Source organism: Mirounga angustirostris, unplaced genomic scaffold, assembly GCF_029215605.1.
Source record: "Mirounga angustirostris isolate CCGP_5_RB_7025 unplaced genomic scaffold, mMirAng1.0.hap1 SCAF_12, whole genome shotgun sequence".
Taxonomy (NCBI): domain Eukaryota; kingdom Metazoa; phylum Chordata; class Mammalia; order Carnivora; family Phocidae; genus Mirounga; species Mirounga angustirostris.
In genome coordinates this window covers 19735107-19755459 of record NW_026991720.1, presented here as the reverse complement: position 1 = coordinate 19755459, position 20353 = coordinate 19735107, and the positions used below count along the sequence as shown (strand labels likewise).

The following is a 20353-nucleotide window of genomic DNA, read 5'->3' as shown; positions in this document are numbered from 1 at the left end:
TAATCTGTAAATTGTAAAGAGACTGATGAATGCTAGTTGTTTCTCCACAGTAGATTAGCAAATACAATGTATACATTACTCATAAGGATCTGGTTGTTTAATGTACAGTAATGAAGGCCAACTAAAATTTATCTATTATATCCCAGTCCACTTTCCTCATTACCACCCTGTTGCAAAGTTCATAGTGCAATTTTTAAAGTACATTTTATAACAGTGAAACAGAGTGGACAAGCCCACTTCATGTGCTAAAAAGCTTTAACCAAGACTAATGTCCCTCTCTAAATAATTTGCTTTGGTAAATATAAAGTCAAATACCACTCCAACACTTAGAATCACAAATCAATCTTCCCTCTTCCTATTGTTATGAACTAGTGTGTGCTTTTTAGCAAGAAAAACTATTTTATTCAAAAATCCATTAATCACTAATAAAATAAGTTATTAAATAACAAACAAAATAATAAATAGGATATTTAGTTCTTTAAACTCTGACCAACATTTTTTTCTAAGGGAGTCTTTAAATTTGTCTTTGCATGTAATCAAAGCCCAAGAAAACAAGAAGACTCAAAGTCTAAAAATAAAATCTACCTTCTAATCTACCTAACTGCCTACAGCTCTGGGAAATGTCAACTGATCCCAATCTCAAGACTTTTGTTCCCTTGAATTAAAATAAAATTTCTGACCCAATTATGGCCCTTTTGAGAAGGAAGAAAACAAAACTACAGAGTTCTGTTTTAGATATGGGCCCACTACTAGATAGTAGAAATAGTAAGGGACCACAGACAGACCTCTGGGCTCCAGTGCCTTCATTTATAGCCCATCAAGTGTAAGATGCCAAAAAGGGCCTATTTAACACACGAGCTAACCACTACAGAACAATGGCCTCTCCTGGGAAGTTTTTAAAAAAGCAATTCAGATTTAACACCCATGCTTAATTCATATTTTATTTATGGTACTTCAAATATATTAAAACTGTGAGACAGCATAATACACATCGGTATATTTTTCATTAAGCTGTAGTGCAATATCCTGAGCTTTGTTTTTTATTTAATTCACATTGTGATAATTAGATCAGCCTTTTTTGAAGTAAAATTGTATCTATAGCCCTGTTACTTTTTCCTTCATCTAAAGTAACAAATCTCCACTTATTGTTCAGAAAACAGAATTTCAATGTAGTCATCTCTAGTAAAGCAAAAATACTACCCCGTGAAGCATTATGGAAGCTGTGAATCAGCTGATCACAGCTGATTTCACCATCTTTAAGACACGAGACTGTGGGGGGGGGGGCGCCTGGGTGGCTCAGTCGGTTAAGCCTCCAACTCTTGATTTCGGCTCAGGTCATGATCTCAGGGCGGTGGGATGGAGCCCCATGTCGGGCTCCACACTGGGTATGGAGCCTACTTAAGATTCTCTCCTCTGCCCCTCTCCTCCCTCTCTATCCCTCTGTCTCTCTCTCTCCCCTTCCCAAAAAAAAAAAAAAAGACGTAAGACTGTACAAAGGGATTTCAATACCAAAGGCCTTGTCCTGTTTTTAAGTCCAAGAATGTACTTAACCTTTTTCTCTAGGAGTATAATAAATTACCTACAGTAAAGTTAGGCTGAGCAGAAGATAACAGTAAAAACATTTATTGTGATTATATATTTATTATGATTATATATTCCTAACGATCCACAAATTTCATCAATACCAGTGTTATACAGAGAAAGGCAGTAGAACACTTTCTTCTCTTTCAGTAACATTTCACTTTTGTAACCTACACCAGGTGCTATGTAAGGTTTCAGGATGTAAACCTTTTAGAATACCTGAGGCTATCCGAGATAGTAATGAAAACAGATGCTTTCTTGAGACAAGCGGTTTTCACCCTTACCAGACACAACACTCCTTTCTTTCAGCAAACATTTTGTAATATGCCCTTCGCTATCTTGAAAATAGACAATAATTTGACACAAAAATTTTTAATCAGTAGTAATACCCTAAGTGTTCTATTTTTAAAAAAGACACTAATTTGTAATAAAATAGTGGCTTTTCACTATGTAAATGCTCAAACCTAACCACACTAGAAGATGTAACAGCCTGAATCTTGAGCTTATATATTAAGTCACCACAAGTGCAACAGCTACAACTCTTGCTACCCAGGAGCTGCATTCTTGGAAAATTCGCTATATCTTAAAACCATGCAGAACAGACTGTCTCCTTATATATTAAGTTCTGGGCTGAGTAAGCAGGTTTTCAACCGCATAAATTTCTGATGGGACATTCAAAACATTGAGGGCACAGGACAATTAATTCTTCAAGGGACAGAACTCTCCCAGGCATTGCAAGACCTCTAGATCCCTGCCCACACCACTAAACACCAGGAGCTCCCCTAGAAATTTCTAAAATGCCCACCTGGAAGCAGTGCTGCCCCACCACTGAGCACCACTGTTTTAGACTAAGCTAAAATATTCACTCTGGTACAAGAAAAACATGAGAAACCTAGCCACTTTATGGTTTGTATGACCATTGATAGTCGCAAATAATGCACTGATAATAATACGGCATTTTCAAACACAGATAAAAATTTGGAGGGGGCTGTAAAATGCCTTTCCCCGGTGTGAGCTCTGCTCCAAGGTGCCCAAGTATTACTAGCTTCCTCTCTCTCTATGCTCACTAAAATCACATTTGCCCAGTCCCATTCTTACAGATCCCCTTGATTTTCCTTAAGGTATCCAAAACCAATTTCCGCCAATCATTGACTTGTCTATTTTTTTTCTCCCCTGATGCCTCAAGATGAGTCCTCAAAGGATGAGGGCTCCATCTGGAATTCAAAAGAAATCGAAGGTGGGTACAAATGGCAGCCTGAAGACTCCAGCTTGCTTGTTATAGCTCAAGAATACACACAGATACAGGGTGATACCCATCTACCCACAAACTGTTCTAATGTTTTCATTATTAAGCACTCACAGACATTTTCAGGTTAATGTCTTTAAGAGAATAATTTCCCAAACATAACACAATTCCCATCAACACTGTCTACATCGGATGATTCTTGGCCAATTAAAACTCAATGTTTCATAAGTGACAATATCAGAATTAACACTGAACAAATAGTTCAATAGGCCATTATCATTTTTACATTCCAGGAAAATGAGAAAAGGATTTAAAGTTATTTACTCTAAACTGACTAAAAATAATGCACAGAGAGTCTTTCTTGAAATTAAGGAAGTGAAGGTTTAGTAAAGAATAATTTCTCTGTAAACACCAAAAATAAATTAGCTTTCACTACAGTATATAATAGAAAACTATCTAGCATAAATTATAGGAAGGCAGCAAGAATGAGTACAATCCAAATACGTATGATACTTTATGAGAAATGTATTTATGTCATTTTTAAGTACCTTCAGCAGTTGGATCCACTCTTTTAAAACATGTTATCAGGTAAAGGTCCCTAGAACTATTCTAACAAAACCAATAATTAGAATACCAACTTACTCTCTGTAAATAGCGATTTCTAATGTACATGACAAGTTCATAAAATAATTTGCTAAGTAATTTGAGAATTCCTCACAAGTAATTTTCTTACCAAACCCTCCCTCTCTTCCACCCCATCCCCACCCTGTTAGTGTAAGTAAACATAAATCTTCTTAATTTCATGACAAATTGTCAATTAAATGAATCCAAATTAATTTTACTGCATGTTCTAACATTTTTAAAGTGTCTTTAACATATTTTATCTGTAATATAGTTTATAGAGGATTTAACAGTAAAAAAATAAGACATGATATATAATATAAAAATATCTTTAATAGTATAAAATGTTCAGATTTAAATTTATATGCATCTGAAACATGACAATGAAATAATGGGAACAGTATAACATGTCACACATGAAAGACCTCCATTTCACAGTCACAACCATTGTGTGTGTGTGTGTGTGTGTGTGTACATCATAGGACTGTGAAAGAGAGAAACACATCATGTTTGATTTCTCTCAAATGGAGAGTAAAACAGAGCTCAATGAGAAGCATAGCAAAGCTATTCTAATTAAAGAATCAGGTTTAAAGACATCGGTGTTCTCTTCCTGACTTTATCCTCTGTGACTTAAATTTTTGTTTTTTAAAGGTTTTATTTATTTATTTGAGAGAGAGAGACTGAGAGAGAAAGCACATGAGAGGGGGGAGGGTCAGGAGGGTCAGAGGGAGAAGCAGACTCCCTGCCGAGCAGGGAGCCCGATGCGGGACTCGATCCAGGGACTCCAGGATCATGACCTGAGCCGAAGGCAGTCGCCTAACCAACGGAGCCACCCAGGCGCCCTGTGACTTAAATTCTTATCTATAAATTACCAATGAGGTTTCCCTTGAAGACGAAATGAAATAAACTAAGGAGGTATTTTAAGGTCAATGATGAACACCATTACAAAAAGAGAATGAAACTCTATTCAACTGAAGAACCACCAGCATTTGAATTTAAAATCCTGACTACTGTCTAACATTGCATTGAGCCAACACTGTATTTCCCAAGAGATCACAACTTTTTCATCATACAGAAAAGATTATGTAATTTTTTTAAAAAATGGAACAAACTAAGGGTTGCTGGAGGGGCACTGGAGGGGGATGGGTAAAATGGATGATGGGGATTAAAGAGGGCACTTGTGATAAGTGCCAGGTGTTGTATTAAGTGAAGTACCACTAAATTCTACACCTGAAACTAATATTACACTGCATTAACTGGAATTTAAATAAAAACTTGAAAAAGGAAAAAACTGTGGTGGACGTCTCATAAGAATTCAGGATCCAGCCTGATGCCGAGGCCCAATTACGTAAGTATTTCAGCTTTTGATCTCCAAGGTTCACGTACTGTAAATGAATTTAATCTGACAGTAACAACAATAAATTTTAATCTCTTTCATTGTCTTTGAATACTGCTAAAGTCATGGATTATGATGGATGATGAAGAGACTGAAGGGTAAAGTAAAATTGATGTTGACCAAGTCTTGTCTAAAAATTCATTTTCATGGCCCATTTAAATACTATTAGAAACAAGAAGGCCAGTAGCAAAGAAAGATTTAGACAACAAGGAAGAGCAACATATATTTTATATATAAAGCAATGAGAAACAGGAAGCAAGCTCAATATCCAAAAACAGGGAAATGGTCCAACAGTAAACAGAAGAGCCATATTATGAAATATGGTGCTAATATTAACATGCTTTTAAAAAATATTAATCCATGAAAAGATTCTCACAATTAAGTAAAAAGGAGAAGATACTAAACTGATCACCTTGTTTGGTCATATTATTTGATCATTTTGTTTTGTCCGTTGTATATCCAGTACTGAAAAAAGCATAAGGAAACCATCACAAAGAAATACATATAAATATAGTCTCGAATGATAGATATAAAGTTATAATAATGATATCTTTGAATTTGGGAGGAATGGATCATTTTTCTCTTTCTTTATACTTAATTGTACTTTTTACCAAATACACATTTTTACTTCCCTGGTCATTTAAGAAGTTATTTTTTAAAAACTTAAATAGACAATAAATTCCAGTTTTCAAATGTACAAAATATATCAGTTTAGCAGAACAGACATTCAAAACTCCCTTATACCAAAAAAGAGTCAGCTGGGATGAAAGAGTCTAAAAGTGAGCACCACAAGATTTGAGAAAACAAAACTGTTTTTTGTTTTTTTTCTTTTACCCCACAGCCATCCCGCTTACACCTCATTATAACAGACTATGTATTCTTAAAAGGCAAATCACTCAAAGAAAGTACAATCATACACCATTATTGTAATAATGTTTGGGGGAGCAGAATTTATAGCACGGTTTCTTATTGTGCTACCTAGAAGCATACCACATGAGGGCTATTTGCTGAAGAGTTCTTTTGTATTGAAAATGATGAGATTCAAAGTGTCAGAAAAAGAATATTTGACGACCATATTAAATACAGGTAGAAAATGGTGGAGAGGGAGCCTTAGAGAGTCAAAATATTCTCTTTGCACTTCATTGTTTCAAGTAACATTTAATTTTTTGTCTTCCATTTAGATTTTTCAATTGATAATACCAATGGCCCTAGTATGATGAATGATAACATGTTATCAAGGACAGCTGATGAAAAATTCTTAGTCACTGACTTCAGCAATCAACTGAGGTTAAGCTAAGTCAGATAAAAGGAATGAAAGATAACCACTGATAGGATTTTCTACATCATGCAACAAATAACACAACATAATGAAAGCTCTATGGAGATCCATTTCCTACATGCAGCAGTTACCACTACGGAGTCACTACATTTGGGGATGTTCTAGAAAATCACTCTATAAATTGTCCATTTTGGCTGTGAGACAGACAGAGTCCAATTTATTTTATTCCACAGAGGCATAAGCTAAAAGAAAATACAACTTCAACTATAAATTTAAACTATTGTATCTGTCATTATATTCTTTGCTGCCACTAGCAAAATAAAACATTTAATGTTCTTTGCTTGCTGATTAGATTTATACTTAGCAGGAAATACATATCAAAATTTTGCTTGCTTCCTTAAAATGGAATCTGACAACTTTTCACTGGGGTTTCATGGCCTGAAGCATCTCTAGCGAAAGCTATTATTCAAGGTAGCAAACTCATTTTTTTTTAAGTTGCTTAGTACATATACACATTACAATCACTGGCTAAGACAAAAAGCTTTTAAATATCTATTTGTAGGAACTGTATCTCAATAACAAATATCAAAACGATCGCTTTTCACAAAACTTTCAAGACAGAATAGCAATGACAAATGACAGGACACTGTAACAGATACTGTAGCTTTATTGTGAGTTTAATCTTCATCTTATTTATTTGGGTTTAAAGGAAAATCAGACTAAATTATTCATTCCTTACAGTTGCAGAGGAATCCTCAGATACTGTTTATACAGTTTGAATATAAACTGAAAATATCAAGTCTTTTCAATTTTTCATCCATACTACTAAATCAGGAATAACTAAAATCCAAACAGGAATTCAGACATGTGACAAAGTGAAGTCTTTGTAACCAAAATATTCCAACATTACTCAGCTCTATTCTGAAAAGAACTTGTGCCTCAGGGATGCCCACATTCTCAGCACTTAAAACCCTGACTACATCCTTTTCCAGTCTCACCTGGAAATGCAAAGAAAATTATGAACTTCAACTAACACAGCCCAGGATGCCACAGGGGCAATTTTTGGTTGGGCATGTGGCTGATCAGAATAAAGACCACATTTTCCAGCCCTGCTCACAGTTGTGTAGCCTCATGACCATGTTCTGGCTAAGAATATGTACGTGGACATGGTGTGTGAAGCTTCTAGAGGTTGGAGGACAGCTGGGGGCCATTTTGGACCATACAGATAAAGCAAACACCCTAGAGATGCAGAGCAATAAGACAGAAGGAACCTGAGTCCCAATACGAAGGAATCATCAAAATTACCCAAAGTATTAATGGGAGGGAGAAATAAAATTCTAACTTTTTAAGCCATCGTTACTTAGGGTCTCCATCAGACAGTGGAACCTATCTTCTACCCTATGTATTCTGATCAAACACGGCAAAAATTCAAAGTTCTCATCTACCCTTTGTCAGACCTCAAAGAATCAAAGACAGTCTCAAAAACATGCACACTTGAGAAGGGAATGGGTGGGGAGGGGAGGGAGGGAAGCAGGGAGGAGGGGAAGGGAAGAGACGCTTCAGAACCAGCTCTGCTGAGATCCCAGAAAAGAGCTGGAAGTCTTGAGGGCAGAGGCCTAGGCTTTGTCCTAGGAAAGTCTCCCCATCCAGATGCGCATAAGAGGAGGAAACTGGAAAATAACCCAGGTGTTTTGTCCATTCCAGAGTCAGTCAGTCATTTAAGCAAGTTATTCAATCTCTTTAGAAGAGCCTCAGTTTCATATTTCTAAAATGAGGGGCATGGATTAGATCATCTCTAATGTTCCTTTCACTTAACCTAATTCTGAACCTACGCTTCTCTACCCATGACATCACAGCAGAGAGGCTGAGAAAGTCAGCTCTGGAATCAGGGATTGCCTAGATCTAAAACCTGGCTCTACCATTTGTTGTATTAGCTTCCCTGTGACTCAGTTTCCTCGCCTGCAAAGTAAGTATCATAAAAGTAACCACGTCACAGGATTTTTGTGGGAATTCTATCTCCTCCTCATGTATATCAGTACCTCATCAGATTACATTTTAGCTCTCATAAGCCTACTTTACCTAAAGACCTGTACATGTAGTCCTCAAATTTCAAGTAACCAGCAATTTACAGATTACTCATTGAAATTACCAATTACCTTTTCCACCCTGGCAATTCTTCAAGGCTCTGTCCTGCCATCTGCCTCCTGTTCAAGAGGAGTCTAACATCATCATACTGCCTGCAAACTAATAATTCACTAACTTTCCACCACCTCTCTGGAAAGTTAAACCTTTCTAAAAAAATGTTGCAGCTAGCCCGAAGTTTGTTGGAGTATCTGACTATTTAAAGTCGTGCTCTCAAATTCTTTCCTTCTCTCTTCTCAAGCAGCACTCTACATAGCAGCAAGGGTCCAAAACAAATCCTAAGTCCTCCTTTTTTATAGATTTTTTTTTTTTTTTTTTTTTTGCAAATACACCAAGCAGCATTTGAAATAAAAGGATTGATTCTGTCACAAGTTGATTTTCCCCATCTCCCCACCCTCTCCAATCATACACAAAAAACTCAAATGTGATCATTCTATTCTGGGTGTACCATCTAGGAACCCCACTTCCACTATTCTGTGTTCGGCTGCTAACTTTCAGGAATTCCTAAAGTCCAAAACAAACAACTGCACCACTTCAATGCTCCCTTTGATATGCTAACATTCCTAAGGGGACTTCAACTATCAGCTACAAAATAAACATTAGTTTAGGTCCAAAACAGTTTGCTTGGGCATAAGTTCTGTAAAATATTAGTACATTAAAGCTGCTGCTAATGTTTTTAGCATTAATGTTAAAATTCTGTAAGAAAATAATTATTTTAAGCATGCAGTGACTGATTTACTACATTCTTAAGAAATGCAAATTATATCCAGAGGCCTTTTCCAGTACATGTCCAATTTCATAAAAGATGTAAATGTAGAACCATAATCCACTTAAACATATTCACTTAACAGAAAGATCTGTTGAAACACATCTATTTTTTCCCTTTTTTAATGAGCAATGCTTAATAATTTTACAATCTTAAAAATGCTTCTCTTACACACTGCAGTCATAGTTCTGCATTTCCCTAAGATTCTTTCAAACTATTGAGCACCTACAGTTACTGTTTTCAAACCTCTTTGCCACACAGGACAGGCTGAACACCAAGAGAACACCCTCTGAGGGAGCCTTAAATGACTTGCTACCTCCTGACAGCCATCCTTACCCCCAGAAAAAAGTAGGGATCTTGGCTTCCTTGCTAGGTGATACTCATCATCACAGTCAACTCTGCAGTAACACAGGGACCAAGCAGGGCCAATATACTACTGAAGTCATTCCAAGCTGGCTCTGGTCCGTGCCAACGTGTACGCATTTCCACAAAGTCACTCCCTGGTGCAGAAACTAGGGAGACGTTTCATTTCCCTTCCCAAAGCTCTTCTTCCTGCTATACAAATGCTTTTGCTCAATGCTTCTAGAAATACAAATCCTCTCAATAATACAATCTTAACTCTTTTGTAATTTTTTAAAGAATCTGTAATTTATGTGTTATATGATAAAGTAATTTTAAGTTTAAAACATTTTATTTATTTATTTTAAGTAGGTTCCACTCATAGCATGGAGCCCAACACAGGGCCTAAACTCATGACCCTGAGATCAAAGACCTGAGCTGAGATCCCGAGTTGGACGCTTAACTGACTGAGCCACCCAGGAACCCCTAAAACATTTGATTTTAAATTACTAATTATTGAGATCATGACAAAGTTTATTATAATAATCTTTCTATAGTGTTTACGGTATATCATAGAATTCAACTTGTTCCAGTCTTTATGAAAAGAAATAAAAAATTCAGAAGTAAAACCATATATTTGGGGACCAACAGTACTTTCATTTAATTTTTTTTAAAGATTTTATTTTTATGTATTTGACAGAGAGAGATAGAGAGGGAACACAAGCAGGGGGAGTGGGAGAGGGAGAAGCAGGCTTCCCGCCGAGTAGGGAGCCCGATGCGGGGCTCAATCCCAGGACCCCAGGATCATGACCTGAGCCGAAGGGAGACACTTAACGACTGAGCCACCCAGGCACCCCTAGGGACCAACAGTATTTTTAAATATGGTATCAAAAACAGACAAAAAAAATGCTTCTATGACATAATGATCAAAATTCTTACATTTGCATTTAAATTGTTTAAAGTGGTTAAAGTAAATTAAATTGTTTAATTTTAGACCTTTTGTGTTTTATTTCTAAATGACAAGACAAGAGAGATTTCAGGGTGGTATTTGTAAATGGTAATAAATTTGAGGATAGCTTTTATTACAAATAAATTAAAAGCAAAACTGAATAATCACCATATTTTTCCCTTCTTACATTTAGTATTAAAATATTAGACACACCTCAATGGGCTATGAGAATTTTTATCAAATGAATACAGCTTATGAATCTAGCAAAAAGCATCCTGAAGCTAATTTTCAAAACTATCACCATTTTTATGATGTTCATTAACCTGCTTTTCATCTTCAGTGTCCCATATGTTTCCAGACTTTAACCAATAATCCATTATGGGCATAAATCAAATACTACATGACCATGAATAAAAATTTTAAACTACTTAAATGTCTACTCACCAAGGCAGGTGGGAGTACGTGTAATAAACCAACTGTATGATAAAGCAAACAAGGAACTGAAGCCTATTTGCCTGATCTCCACTAACAATCACAAAACTCATTAGACAGGCAAAGAAAATATTTAAATAACTGTTTTACTGGTTGATTTGTTCACAGAAATTAAAATATCCTCCATTAGAGCTTTTAATAGCAATGTGTTCTCCGAAACAGTCATTCAAGTCCCCGGTTGGGAAACAGTGTTTTAGAATGGTACAAAATACCAACCTAAGCAGACATGGATTCCTTCAAACTTTCCCTATAATTGGATAAATGCTTATGTTTTAGGGCTCTAGAAATTTCCTAATGGGAAACAAATAGCTAAATAAAAATTAATGGGGGCACGGGGCAGTTAGACAGACAAAAAAAGTCATTATAAAAACTAAAAGAAAAAATGTATATATGCCAAATTTAAAGATTTGTCCTTAGATAATCAGGAGTTAATGGCATTCTCCAGCCCTATTGTAATCAAAAGTTCGTTATAAAACCTCAGGCCAAAAACTGTTGCAAACTGCTATAGACAAATAACAAATTAAAGTTGGTAAGAGTACAGGGAGAGAATGTGTGTGGCAGAAGATAAGTCACAGATGTTTCTGCAGGGCCGACTTGGGGAAGGAAGCAGTGCAGGTGTGCAAGCCCCCTCCATGGGAGGGAGAGGAGGCTGACAAGGAGGGCTCTGTCAGCGAGCCCCGCACGTTCCATAGCTGGGACCCGTGAAGCTGGCCTGGGTCAAGCAGAGCCACAAACTTCTTGCGTCTTGGAGGGCTGCAATCCTGGTGAGTGGTAAATGTGCTAAGGGGGCTTTTCCCCTCTACCTACAGGTCTTCCTGGCACACCATCCAAGGTACTTTTTATCTCTGAAGCTACAACTGAGTCGGAGGGGCCTTAACCTTTAAGAAGAAACAGCCTACTTATTCCCCGCCTAAGGGAAGAAATAAAATGTTTTGTGTGGTTATGTCCTATTTAACTAACAAAAGAACCGGGAGAATTAGACTTTAGGTAACTACTTGAGCAACTACAATACACTCAAGCTGTCGGGTCTGACAACTGATCAAGAGGTTCAGACTTTCCAGGTGGCAAGCGATAAAACAAGCCTTTTCAGGCTTTCCTAATGCACAGCAGAGCAATGCCATTTCAATGCTCTTTACCTTTCCACTTCAGGTCCTTCCTGTCTGTGCCCCACGTCCCAGTCATTACCTGATGGAGCCCTGAAATGCTCTCTGACAGTCAGTCACCCTCATTAAAACAAATTGCCCAAAAGGAGCTGAAACACAGGAGACTAACGCTTTTTAATGAAGAAAATACCAAACCCCAATATAATCGTTGTACCTTTAGGGGACAGGAAGGTAGAGAATGGACTAGAATCCAAAGAAACAAATAATTTACAAGTATAGGTTCTAACCTTTTAAATTAAAGTGAACTTCAATGTTTACCCTCAAGAATTTCACAACACATGGATGCCTTAATTATTCTTCCTTTTTTTATGAGGCCTTTTATCGTTAGCATATATTTTTGGTCCTGCAATTTGTTTATTCAACCATACGTGCCAAGACCAGCAGGTAACACAATGTATACTGGCATGAAGGACAGTATGGTCTAATACAGTTCTTATCCTGGGGATTCTGAGGTTTTCATAAATTTGGATAGAAAAAAATGCATCTTTACTTTAACCTCTAAATCAACGTGAGCATTTCCTTTGATTATGAATGATAGCCTAAAATCAATTAGTATTAGAACCAGTACCTGTGATTTAGTCACCAGAAGAAATCGTATTTTCATAACCTATTGTAATAGTTTCAGACATCTCAAACTATCATTCATGTTCATCACTACTGTGAAGTAACAGTAGAACACCAGACCCTTTTATTTAGTGTGCTTATAATCAGTAACCATATTTCTATATTACAAATTTGGGTCCTTTAGTACCTTGAAAATGTTGTTATAACTGGTTTCCTTTGTAATGCTATATATTCTATGTATTTATAAAAACATTATTCTGAGAATGGCTCCATACACTTCACCAGAATCCCAAAGGAGACCACAGCACAGAACGGTGAAGACCTTGTCATGCAGGAGAATGCACAAAGTTTGCCGTCAAGACCCAAGCTTAAATCCAGGTGTTGTTGCCTGTGGCCTAAGCAAGTCATCTAACCTCTCAGGGCCTCAGTTCCCTCTTTTGCAAATATTGCTCAGAGTTGTTGGACTGTGATAATGTATGAGAGACCACAAATCAAATTTAGATGATGCCAAATTATGGTAAAGATACCAAAGTTAATAGCATATATTGGTCAATATGACTTCTCTAAAAGATGTAACCAAAAAAAGTTTTCAGAGTAAAGACAAAGGTAAAAGAGGACATTTTACAGTTTTATAATCCTAACCCTATAAAATATTTTGTCCTCAGGTTCTTTTGAAAAGATAATCCTGGAAAATCCAAATGACAAGATATGAACCAAACTTAAAGCCACAGCTCATTATTTTATATAATCATCTAAATTTTTGGCACTCAAGAAAAGATACCTTACCTGAGTTGAATCAACAAGAAAAATATTAAGTTATATTCAAGATGCAAATGTGGTTTATCCTCAAGCAAAAATCAGTCTCATCATTTTATCCTTACCACAGAGTACAACACATTTATAAATTGTGTTGGAATACTTTTTTGTTCAAATATGATTCACACATTTTAACAATCATAGATCTAATGACAGGTAGGAAAAAACCACCTATGATATCTGAATATAAAACAGCAAGCGAATTGGCTAAATTATGAAAATATCATCTCAACTAATGGAAGCCCAAAAAAGAAATCTTTAATCTTTAGAGGTTGGAAGTTAAAAGGAAAAGAAGAGAGATGTAGATAATCCAAAAACTCAAACACAGTTGCTTTAGCTTTGGATCCAGTAAGAGTTACACACTCAGAATCAATTAGTGAACAACTACCTTACATAGACAGCAGCCATGAGCTGTGGGTATAAATTCAGGAGGAAAAAAAAGAATGCAATTTGTACCTGCCAGTATTCTAACAATGGGCTATATACACATACCTTTAAATGACCAGAAAGCAAAAATATTTTTAATCCATCACTGAGAACAACATAAAACAGTAAGATAACTATGCGAAACTGAGTGTGGTAAGAGTTAAGGAGTGATCAGAGTTCCACAGGGATGATCAGGGAAGGCTTCTTGGAAGAGGCAGTATTTTACTGATTTTAAAGACGAGTATGGCCTAATGGGGAGAGGATGACAAGGAAGGTATAGGGTAAAGGGGCAGGAGGGGAACAGGGATCATAAGGGCCAGTTCAGAAAGTAACAAGAGTGGGGCGCCTGGGTGTCTCAGTGGGTTGAGCATCCAACTCTCGGTTTCAGCTCGGGTCATGATCTCAGGGTCCTGAGACTGAGCCTCAAAACAGGCTCTGTGCTCAGCAGGGAGTCAGCTTGAGGTTCTCTCCCTCCTTCTCCCTCTGCCCTTCCCCCTGCTAATGTGCGTGCGCCCACCACTCTCTCTCTCAAATAAATAAATCTTTAAAAAAAGAGAAAGTAACAAGAGGAGACCTCCTTTCTGAATTAAATCAACAAAATACCTACTCATAAATCATTGGGAATTCACTACCAAAGGGTAAGTGTAAAAATTGTCCCCCTAAAAATAATTTAAAACCTCTCAGACATGATAATGATGGGAGTACGCAGAGAACAGCACAATATAAAAACATATGTGCAAATATTCCCCAAGCAAGCCTCAAAATATACATAAATTCACAAAGCAAGAGGGGGTTTCAGATTTCTTAAGGCAAGGTACGGACATTTTGTAGTTTCTGCCAAGGGAGTGGAATTTTTTTTTAAATATGTTATGTATCTGCTCTAGGGCCTCATACAATGTTAAAGTACTGGACACCTGGTATTTTAACAAAATTTTTTAATTTTGTAACTTTTTATTTTGATATCGTTTCAAAATTGCAGAAAAATTGCAAGACTACAAAAAATCTACATGTACCCTTCACCCAGATTCCCCAATTAACATTTACTCTCTCTCTCTACACACACACATACACACACACACATTCTTTTGAAACACGTGACGGTAAGTTGCAAACATGATGACCTTCACTCCTAAATATTCCAGTGATTTTTGAAACACAAGGACAATCTGTTTCATAACTACAATTCAATGATCAAAATTAAGAAATCAGCAGTCAGGGCGCCTGGGTGGCTCAGTTGGTTAAGCGACTGCCTTCGGCTTAGGTCATGATCCTGGAGTCCCTGGATCGAGTCCCGCATCGGGCTCCCTGCTCGGCAGGGAGTCTGCTTCTCCCTCTGACCCTCCTCCCTCTCATGTTCTCTGTCTCTCATTCTCTCTGTCTCAAATAAATAAATAAAATCTTTAAAAAAAAAAAAAAAAAGAAATCAGCAGTCATACAATACTACAATCTTATTTAATTTGCCAGTTGGGGCGCCTGGGTGGCTCAGTCGGTTAAGCGACTGCCTTCGGCTCAGGTCATGATCCTGGAGTCCTGGGATCGAGTCCCACATCGGGCTCCCTGCTCTGCGGGAAGCCTGCTTCTCCCTCTCCCACTCCCCCTGCTTGTGTTCCCTCTCTCGCTGTGTCTCTCTCTGTCAAATAAATAAATAAAAATCTTTAAAAAAAAAAAAAAATTTGCCAGTTGTCCACACATGTCCAAAAAAACTGATTCAGATCCAATCCTGGATCATACACTTAGCTACACACTTTAGACACATGATTTTGTTAACTTTTTAAAGACTAATTTAAACTTAATAAATCCAGAGGGAATAGTGCCCAGTAATTTTATCCTACAAAATTTTTCAGTTTATTTACATGCACTATTATGGTGGTCTTACATGTTAAAAAAAAAAAAAAGACAGAGGCTTACTTATACTATTTCAGCATATGAAGCATAGTAAATGCTTTCTCACCAATAATGAGGCTCACAAGACTAAGCTGTACTCCTGTTGGCTGTGTTTATTCCCATTTCTCATTTAACCATCAGCACCTTGAGAGCAAAAGCCTCACTCATCTTTGTATTCCCCGTAATGTATACAAAACTCTGACGTCTGGAAGGCGTTTCAACAGGACAGGACAGAGAGAACAGGGCTATCTTTTCAGGTTAAACTCTCCATTAAGATTCCCCATGAAAGAAAAGCACACTGCACATTAAAATGATTAGAGAATGACAGTGCCTGAATGTGAAACAATATCCTTAACTGCAGTGTTAACTATTTAGGACAAAGAAAAATAATCCCACACTTCACACCTCCGCTATTAACCTCTGGACTGTGAGTTCTTGGTCCAAGTCCCTTTCACAAGCTCGTACGCTGCTGCCGTATTCCATTGATTGTGAGACACATACTCACCGTTCACGTTTCAGCCACTCTGATATTAGCGACAGCTTCTGACTCTTGCTGTGAGCTGGGTGGCAGTCACAACAGAGTTCATGACACTGTCTATGTAAGATGGAGAAAGCAATAGCATCGAAACACGCAGAACAAGTGTCGGCAGCTCAGGAGAAACTACGGAGTCTAAAGAAAAGCACTCTCGTAAGAAATGCAACATCTTAATGGCACCGAGGGTGAGAGCGTGTGGAAATACACTGACAGGGACAATTCAGAGTCAGAAAGTGAGTCACACCTGGGCTCTGAATACGTTTCAAAAATATCACGACCAATTCATTTCACTTCAGTTTTCCTTTTTAATCTATGTTCTTGCAATAAACATAAACCGAACATGCTAATGGAGAAGAAAGCATTGTATTAGCTTAATTGTCAAGGTTATTTCTTGGTGGAACATGATATAATGGTGTATCGTACAATTCATGGTATCCTTCAATTCAAGGAATCACAGTACTTCAAGCACAGAGGAGAAGGCTGGGCTACGTTCTTGAACATCTCCTTCAGAAACAGACCATGGCCAAGCTGGAAACCCAAAGGACAGTACACCCACCGGCTTTCACTTCTCCAGGAACTAACGAGGTTCTTGCAGGCCAGTGGCAACATTCAAGCGGCCACTTCTTGAGGCTGCATTTCAGAAGGCAGTAATATCTATCTCCATTATAACATGCTCCCGGCTCACAACAAGGCCGGCAAACCGCAGGGCGGGGGGACATAAGACACACATGCCCCCCCACAAAGCAAAACACAGCTGCTATGTTAAATTAACATCCACCAACCTTGACAGTACCCTTCTAATTACTATTTTTCCCTAATTCTCTAAAGTGACTTTTTTAAACCTAGAAGATGCCAATAGCATTTTCGTCATTGTTGGCCGAGTTACTCTGAGCATCACATCCAAATAATGAAATATAAATAATTTTTAAAGTAGGAGATCTTTTAAAATACATATTCTTGGGGTGCCTGGGTGGCTCAGTTGGTTAAGTGCCTGCCTTCGGCAGGTCATGATCCCAGGGTCCTGGGATCGATTCCTGCATCGGGCTCTCCGCTCTCTGCGGAGAGCCCGTTTCTCGCTCTCCCCCTGCTCTTCTCTCCCTGTCAAATAAATAAATAAAATCTTTAAAAAAAAAAATACATATTCTTGTACCTTGATCATTACTATGTATTTTTATCTAACTTTTAAATTTTATATATCAGATCTAGGCATACACACACGTATATGTATGAATGAATTTTCTTTTTTGTTTTTAGAGTTTTTTTGTTCGTTTGTTCCGAGTTTTTACTTAAATTCCAATTAGTTAACATATAGTGCAATATTTGTTTCAGGGGTAGAATTTAGTGATTCATCACTTACATATAACACCCAGTGCTCATCACAAGTGCTTTCGTTAATATGAGTGAATTTTTAGACATATTTCAGACTGCTTGGGAAGAAACTTCAAAAAAAGACAATTTTCATTTATAAATGTTCACAGACATATACATATAAGCTCATAATTACAATGTAACTATATCTAATTATGTAACTATGACTCCAGTGGAGATATACACAGCTGCAAACTCAATCATTTGTTCAAAAAATGTTTCCCCAGGTAACAGTGTCAACACACAAACACAAATGAAAATGGTTCTTATCTATCCAAGGAATCTCAAAGATAAGAGTCCATTCCACCATTTGACAGATAACACTAGAGCCCAGAGAAATAAACAAACTTATCCAGTGTAAAAAAAGGCTAGCTGGTAATAAAGTTGAGATAAAAGTCAGCTCTTCTCATTTTCAATCAGCAAGCCAATAATTTAAATAGTCTCTATTTATTAGATAATATTTGGGGCATTAGGTTCTCCTGAGGTAATTAGTACCCAATTTTTTTTTTAAGATTTTATTTATTTATTTGTCAGAGAGAGAGAGAGAGAACGCACAAGCACGGGGAGCGGCAGAGGGAGAGGGCGAAGCGGGCTCCCCGCTGAGCAGGGAGCCCGATGCGGGGCTCAATCCCAGGACCCCGGAATCATGACCTGAGCCAAAGGCAGACGCTTAACCGACTGAGCCACCCAGGCATCCCAGTACCCAATTTTATAGGTGAGGAGACTGCTGTGACTTGCCCATGGAGATTCAGGACTAACTGATCCCAAAGCCCGAGTAATGTTGCAACACAGCCTTGATGGGCTCTGACCGTCCCTGAGAAATGGCCTGACATGGCATGAAATTAGTTCCATGTACATGTGCTAAATCCTCCCTCCTAGTAGAATGGGGAGAAATGCCATAGTTAATACTCCTGAAAGAGGAAAACAAAAACAAAAGGCCACCACTATCACACTTGGAAAAGTGAATAAACAGAAGCCAACCAAAATTATTTAAACTATTATAAAAGTAAATGTACTTATAAAAATAAATATATAGTAAAACTATTATAAAAGTAAATCCCCTTCACTTCACTGTATAGGCACACCAGCCCTGGGAACAAGAGCAAATGACACAAAAAACATTTGCCTCTGACAAGAGCTTATTCTGCAAGGAGACTTCAGTAACTACAAATTAAAATGTTTTAGGAGGGGTGCCTGGGTGGCTCGATCATTAAGCGTCTGCCTTTGGCTCAGGTCATGATCTCAGGGTCCTGGGATCGAGCCCCGCATCAGGTGCCCTGCTCAGCGAGAAGCCTGCTTCTCCCTCTCCCACTCCCCCTACTTGTGTTCCCTCTCTCGCTGTGTTTCTGTCAAATAAATAAAATCTTAAAAAAAAAAAATGGGGGTGCCTGGGTGGCTTAGGTGGTTAAGCGACTGCCTTCGGCTCAGGTCATGATCCTGGAGCCCCGGGATCGAGTCCCGCATCAGGCTCCCTGCTCGGCAGGGAGTCTGCTTCTCCCTCTGACCCTCCTCCCTCTCATGCTCTCTGTCTCTCATTCTCTGTCTCAAACAAATAAATAAAATCTTAAAAAAAAAAAAAAAAGTTTTTAGGGGTGCCTGGGTGGCTCACTCAGTTAAGCATCCTCAGCTCAGGCCTTGATCTCAGGGTCGTGAGCTCAAGCCCCATACTGGGCTCCACCCTGGGCATGGAGCCTACATACATACATACATAAGAAAAATAAAATACAATGTATAAATGTCCATGCAAATGTATTTGTGGTTGACATGTTATTTTCATAGGTGATGAATACACACACACGTTTGCATGCGCATACACACACACACATACACACTCATTTGTTTATTTGAACCAGACCTACATAGAGACAAGACCTGACCCCAAATGGTGGAATCCAAAGTGAAGCATTGTAAGCCCTCTCACAAGCCAGAAAGAAACCTTGTACAAAGGAGCCGATCTTGACTGCGAGCTACGGGAAGGTGCCAACACCTTAGTGGTGCCAAAGCTTAATGTAAATTCATCATAAAAAAGTGAAATGGCATCTGGGCTTCTGGGTTAACCCAAAAATCCATTATAAGCCTGACGAATTACTCTAAGAACACTATTTTCAGCTGCATCCATTATTTCTTTAGGAAAACGCATTCTGAGTGCCTTTGCCCAATAATGGGGGATTGCCCAACAAACAGTGACTAGCATGCCTCTCCTGCCACTCTCAGGCCTCACAAATTAGAGAAAGCTGAGGTTCAGAGAGGCTGAACACACTGCCCCCAGGTCAGACACACCATAAGGGGCAGAGCTGAAGTCCAGGCTTTAGTCACGTCAGGACTTCAACATCTATCAATATCCATGTTCCTTCCACCAAACCACAGGTGCTGGGCATTCATTTATTTAACAGGTTTCTGAGCAACCTCTTGGGTCACGCACAGGAAGGCTGGGGGCCCTATTTGGAACTAGTGGGAAAAATCTCCTACCAAATCCTGAGTACTCTGGCTTTCTCTGGCCTAGTAAGTCCTCCCACTCATACTTGGAAAGACCTACTGATCCAGCTCTGGACTGAAACACAGGGTAGCACTCAGCTAGTTGCAGGATAAGTGAGGAGAAATCAAATGCAATGCTTTTGCTATTCCAGAGTCTCTGAAGAAACCCTAATAACAATCAGATCCGTGGTGAAGAACCACCTACTGCTACTATTCATGTTAAATCAGGGTCAAGTAGATCATATCAGCCTTCCCCAAAACATTAATCTGAAACATCCCATTTTTTCAGATAGTTGGCAATCACATGAAAA

At 38.1% G+C, this 20353-nt stretch overlaps 1 protein-coding gene across 5 annotated transcripts in view; it reads right to left on the bottom strand.

The window, feature by feature from the left end:
• The window catches only part of CHCHD3 (coiled-coil-helix-coiled-coil-helix domain containing 3), a 274616-nt gene that overhangs the window by 227315 nt on the left and 26948 nt on the right, over positions 1-20353 (bottom strand). The gene's annotated exons all lie outside the window — the stretch shown is intronic.